The following is a 6,011-nucleotide window of genomic DNA, read 5'->3' as shown; positions in this document are numbered from 1 at the left end:
GGGGGAGAGCCGACCCTGCAGGGCCCAGATTTGGGCAGCTTCGGATCAGGGAACCCATCCTGTGGGGGGTTCGGGGTGCGGAGCCCCTGGGCGCTAGAGTGGAGCTGCGGCATTGTAGAGCCAGCCCTCACCCGCAGCCCAGGAGGAAGCTCCCGGAGGGGGCGGTCTGGCCCCTTCCATCCCCAGAACTGTGCCTGGCAGCTCCCCAGCTCCTTTCTGCCCAGCCTGCGCAGCCCCCTTCTCCCTTCCTCCTGCAGTTTGCTTCCAGGAAAACTGCCCCCAGGCCACCCTGTCCACCTGGGTTCCTGAGGGTCTTCCCACCCTCACCACAGGCTGCTCCTGGCATGGTAGGCAGACTGGGACCCTCTGCAAGCTAATCCCTTTCCCACCAGCTTCCGCCCTCTGCACTGGGCTTGTCCTGAGCAGAGGGCCTGCCCCTCTTTGCACCTATGTAGGCCCAGAAGGTGGCTCTAAGCTGTGACATGAGTCTGTAGTACCAGGTGATATCTTAGGAATCCCTTCTCCACCCCCAGCAGCAAGAAGGAAAGGTGTGAGATGCTGAGTCTGGCTGGCACAGGCCCCTGCCCTGGGAAGGGGGCCCTGGGGAGGGTAGGGGAGTTGCAGGTCCCTGCAGAAAAGGGACTGCTTTGGGCAAGGGCCTCTCCCGACTCTAGACGCCAAGGTGCCCAGATGTCAGGCAAAGTCCCGGTCCTCTGCGTGCCTCAGGGAGCCAGGTGGGGCGTCTGCTGGGTGTGGGGGAGGGCCTGTGAGGCAGGGAGGGGGGGCACCGAGAGTGTGGGGTGCTGTCTCTGATGTCCTTCCCAGGGTCTGGCCCTCCTGGGATGTGGCCTGCTGGTCGTTAGGGAGTCTGGGTCAAATTCTGCAACAGCAGACAAGTGTGGTCAGCAGGGCCCGGTCTTCCTGTCCAGCTCCTGGCCTGCTCTGCAGCTCCCTGACCTTCACAAAGGCACAGCACCCAAGCGAGGAGCACTGCGGTGACAGTTTATGAAGACATTTCCCATTGCTTTGATTGCTTTCATTTTCATTACCCTAATTAGGTGAGAGCCATAATGGAGCAGGGCTGTCACGGGGGCTGTGGGAAGGGCCCGGGGCGAGGAGGCAGCCGGGCTGCACCACATCCGTCTCACGTTAGCCCTGATGGGTCCCCCGAGTCTCTGCCCTGCACGGTGCCCATGGACCCGCAGGCGCTGGCCTGATAAGCCTGGTGGCCTCAGCAGGTCACAAGCTGTGATCGCCGCCCCCATCTGAGAGGAGCACACCCAAGGCAGGTAACCTCTGGGCTTTGTGCCATGGCAGGGGTGGGGGTGGGGGGGTGTCAGGCTGCAAGACCATGAGTAGGTATGGAGCATACGGATGGACGTGTGTTTCTTTAGGCCCCAGGTAAAGACCAAATTGGGAAGGCGACTGACTTCCTCAGCTGCAGTGGGAGGGTTCCCCGTTTCTGACGTGTGTCTGGTGGCGGTGATTCTGAGCACTTGCCCTTTGCACTGCTTGCCCATCAAAAGCTCGATGGAACAGGACAGGTGGTATCTTTGTGGGCGGTTCATGGCTCACACACAGCTTTAGGGGCAAACAGGGTTTCACTGTGATGGAAGCATTAGGCTCCAACTGAACACACGCATGCATGTATTGATGCCCTGCTGTACCAGGAACCCAGTAAGAGCCCACGTGCAGCCCAGGGCCAAGGTCATCACCAAGCCCGACAAGAATACGGGCCCAAGGAATGTTCTGACGCCCCACTGCCGTCCCTCCTGCCCCGTGCATTCTGCCTGCCAGTGGCCCCACTTATGTGGTCAGACCTGGTCAGGTTTAGGGAGGGACAGTCTGCGGCCACTAGCCCTGGCAGGGACACCCTGCACTCCCCAAAGTGGCCATGACATGACACGCCGCTCTGAGGCCCATGGCCACTGTGTTGGGTCTCAGCTGGAGCACCGGGTCCCTGCTCAGGACATCGTCCAGGTCATGCCCTGAACTGGGATAGACCAGCCGGTGCAAGGACGGCCTGAGCACCATGGCCGCGCTTCCTTCGGTCCCAGCAGAGGCATGGCAGGGAAGCTGGAAATGGAGGTGGTGTAGGAAAGTGGGTGGCTGGCAGTGGCCTGTGGTGACCTTGTGTTTGGGGGCTTTCCGCTGTGCGGGGTGCGGTGGGTAGGCACTGGTAGGTCCTGTCTGCAGATGCGCGGAGCAGTGAGGTCCCCTTCCTGGGACGAAGCGCTCATGCTGAATCTTCACGACTCCTCAGGTGTACCCTGAGGGGGACTAGAGGCCATCTTTACCCATCATCTTTATTATAAGCGGCTGTGTTTTCCTCACCTTGCTCACTGCCTGTCCTCCAGGCACCTGAGAGCTCCCCAAGGTCAGGTTGGAGCCCAGCGCTGGGCCCCAAAATCAGGAAGTGGGTGCCAGCCCAGGTCCCTGCCTATAGCCCCTGCTGCTGCCCCAGAAGGACCAGAGGCTCCCAGGTGGCTCCTCCCAGAGGGAAGTCTGAGTTCTCCTGACACCCGTGAGCCAAGATGAATGCCAGGGCCCAGGGCAGGGCTCCCACGCGGGGGCCCTTTGGTGACCGGGGAAGCAAGCTGGGTGGGCCTTGCACCCACCCCCAATGGCCCGGAGGGAGGGCAGGGCCCACACAGCCCCCGGCTGGAGCTTGCACTTCCTCCCTGTGGGCTCCCCTGAGACACACCACCCTCCCCTCTGCTGCAGATACCCAACCCTGGAAGATAGACTCATTTTGTCTCAGCCAATCCCAACTGGAAGGGAGAACCCTTAGCAAGAGCCCATGACTGTACCCAACACCCCAAAAGATGACCTTGGGCTCTCTCAGGGGTGCTTCTCGCTCTCCCCCACTGGGAACCAGGTGCAGCTCTGGTCATTTCTCTAGGCTCAGCTCACACAGTCCTGCACAGCCCAGGGTGCTCTCTGAGGGTGTGAGAGCTCAGCCAGAGCCCCCTGGCTGCAGGACTCAGGACACCCCACAGCTCTCAGCAGCCCCTTGGCCCTGGGGTGGGGGGGCTTACCTGTGGCTGCAGTGGCCCGGCACCTGGAGGGATCCAGGGCACCAGGGTGGGTGGGACCTGGTCGTGACCAGATGAAATTTCAGCCTCAGGTCCCTGCTGCCAGAGGGTGGACCCAGCGGTGGGGAGTTCAATCCTTGGGAGCGGGGAGCCTGGGCGGAGAGGCCTCCTTTTGCGGGGCCCTTCCTCCGGGCCCCTGACCACCCCCAGTCCTGCACCCCCTCCTCACTGGCCTTGCTGAGCTTGCTGGCCCGGCAGCAGGTGCGTGGGCGGGGCCACACCTGTCGCAGGTGGCTCTCCTTTCTCTCGCTGATCAATAATGCAGTGGGGGAGGGGCCCCTCGCCCACCCGCCCACCTGTCACTCTGGGCGTGTTTTGCTCTCAATTACAGGGGTGGCGGTTTGCCGAGGGCCCCCTCTGCGTTAGGGGTGCTAGTGTGGGGAAGTCTCCTGGCTAGGGGAGCAGGTTTGAGGTATTACATCCTAACGCTGTGGGGATGGCCCTTCTGTTTTTGTCAGTCTTCTATGGCTCCCCTAAACTAACAGCTCCTGTTCATGGGACCTGCCCCTCCCCTCTCCTGCCCACCTCCCAGCACCCTGGTCCCTCAGCCCAGCCACACTGGCTCTCTTGCTTGCCTGACTTCACCCGTTCCCTGGCAAGCCTGTTTCTGCCTCAGGGCTGCTGCACTGCTAGCCCCTCCTCCCCCATACTTCCTCCCGCACTTCTTTCAGGTCTCTGCTAGAGGGACCTTTGCTGACCCCCTTATTTCAAGGAGCTCCCCATTCCTCTCTGCCCGCTCCATTACCCAGCACCGTTCACTTGTCTATTGTCGGCTTTTCTTGTTGAGATGTTGCCTCCAGGAAGGTGGGGTTGGGCTGCCACTGCCCAGCAGGCACCACAGGTGGGAGAGGAAGGAGGAGGGAGGGAGAGAAGTATGGCAGGAATGAAGCCGGTCCTCGGCCTCGGTCACCTCCGGGCTGCCATGCAGGGAGGACTCGGGCTCCAGATCTCCCCAAATCCAGCGCCTTAAACAGATACCATCTGTTGTTGCTCAGAGCAGATTCGGAGCAGCCCTAAAGGCAGGAAGTTTGGGAAGTTCACTTTCCCCCATAGCCGGCCTACTTTCTCCTTTGCCGTTTCCTTCCTCTGAAACTTGGTAACCAACAGGGGATGGGAGATTAATGGGCCGAACCGCCGGCCGCCTTGTGTACAGAGCCTTTATTGGTTTGCACTAACGAAGTTTATCAACTAGGCACGGAATCATCAATCATGCAGAAAAATAACACAGCGAAATGACTTTTCAAAATGTCGTTGGTATAATTATCATCTTGCCCATTACACTAAATGCCGCCATTTATATCTGTGATGCTTAAGTATGCAAACAGTAATTAACGTGGTAATGAACCGGGGGCCCCAGAGCCTCCCCTCCCAGAGCTAATTTGCATGTTAATTATCATTAGCAACCAGGGAAACAAGTTATAAACAGCCTAATTAGCAGCCAGATCATTTTTACAAGAAATTGTGTGCACTTTGACACGTGAGCGAGTGTTAGATTAATGAAGTCAGGTGGCACTGCCCGTCCTGGGGGGGGGGTGCCCTCAGTGCGGAGGCCTTGGTGGTCTCACTGGCCCTGGTGGCACCGGCAGGTGGGTGCTGTTAGGAGTGGGCGTCGTGGCTGGACGCGGAGCCGCTCAGCGGGCAGTAGGGACGGGGCCCAGAGAGAGTAGTCGAGGCTGAAGCGTCAGGCGGCCCCTGGCATTGCCCAGGGCATGGGCCTCTCCCTCCCGCTCAGGCTGTGGTCTCAGGATGGGCAGGAGGAGCCAGCACTCCAGCCTGGGCTGGGTGAGAGCAGGGTGGGTGGGTGGTCCCTGTGAGAGAAAACATCCTGACACTAAAAGTGGAAGGAAGTTTTCATGCAAGACGACTGCAGCAGGGGAGAGAGGGAGCGCCACACGACACAGCACAGACAAGGGGTTTACAGTCCAGCAGCAGCGCGAGGGTGTCAGCGGGTGGGAAATGACGTCAGGGTGCGGGGGTTTCTGCAGAAGGCAGGTCAGCGTGATTTGACATCAGGGTGGGCACGGGGAATTTGATCCACTACCAAGGGGAGGGAGGTTTCCCCCTAACTGAATTAGCAGGAGTTTTGGTGCCACTGGACTCAGCATGCTGGGGACAGGACCCAAGGACGGGGCGCAGTGGACAAGGGGCTCAAAGAGCCTGTCCGAAGTGTGGTGGAGAAGAGAGCTTTGTCAGCACAGTGTCTGTGTTCCCTGCTTTTGCACCACCCCCTCTCCTGGACCCATAGCTCCTCGGCCAAACTGGGTCTTGCTCCGCCCACGAGGTGACATTTGTCCAGCTCCTATTATGTGTCCCTTACTGTGCTGACTTCTTGCCCACGGAACAGCCCTGGGAAGGGATGACTGTGATCACCCTTCAGCACAGAGAGATGAGGAACCTGCCCGAGAGACCTGGTCGCCTCTCTGATGGCACTGGCCTCCACGCAGGTTCCTGCCCCAGGGCCTTTGCACCTGCCATCCTGCCTCTCCAAGCACCTCCTCCAGATGCTGGTGTAGCTCGCTCTCACCACTCAAGTCTCCAGGAGGAGCTGCCTCTTCGGAGAGACTGTCTGTCTACCCCACCCGAAACCCACCCATCATGCCTGTTACTGTCTGTCTGCTGGGCCAGAATGTCAGCTCAACAGGACCTGGAACAGCCTGGCACATGCAGGACTCGTGGGGACTGGGGTTACCTCTGGCCTTGTGTTCCTCCAAAGCAGGGGGTGGGTGGCCCCGATAGTAGATAGTTTATGCTTTGTGGGCCAGACAGTTTCTGTCACAACTCCTCAACGCTGCTGTTTCAGCACAGAAGTGGCCCAGCCACCTGCAAACAAGTGGGCGTGGCTGTGTGCCCCCAAACCGCATTTCCAGAGGCTGACACGTACATACGTCTCATTCTTTTCATGTGTCATAAGACATT

This window comes from Rhinolophus hipposideros (assembly GCF_964194185.1).
Source record: "Rhinolophus hipposideros genome assembly, chromosome: 8".
Taxonomy (NCBI): Eukaryota; Metazoa; Chordata; class Mammalia; order Chiroptera; family Rhinolophidae; genus Rhinolophus; species Rhinolophus hipposideros.
Note: the sequence above shows the minus strand (reverse complement) of the source record.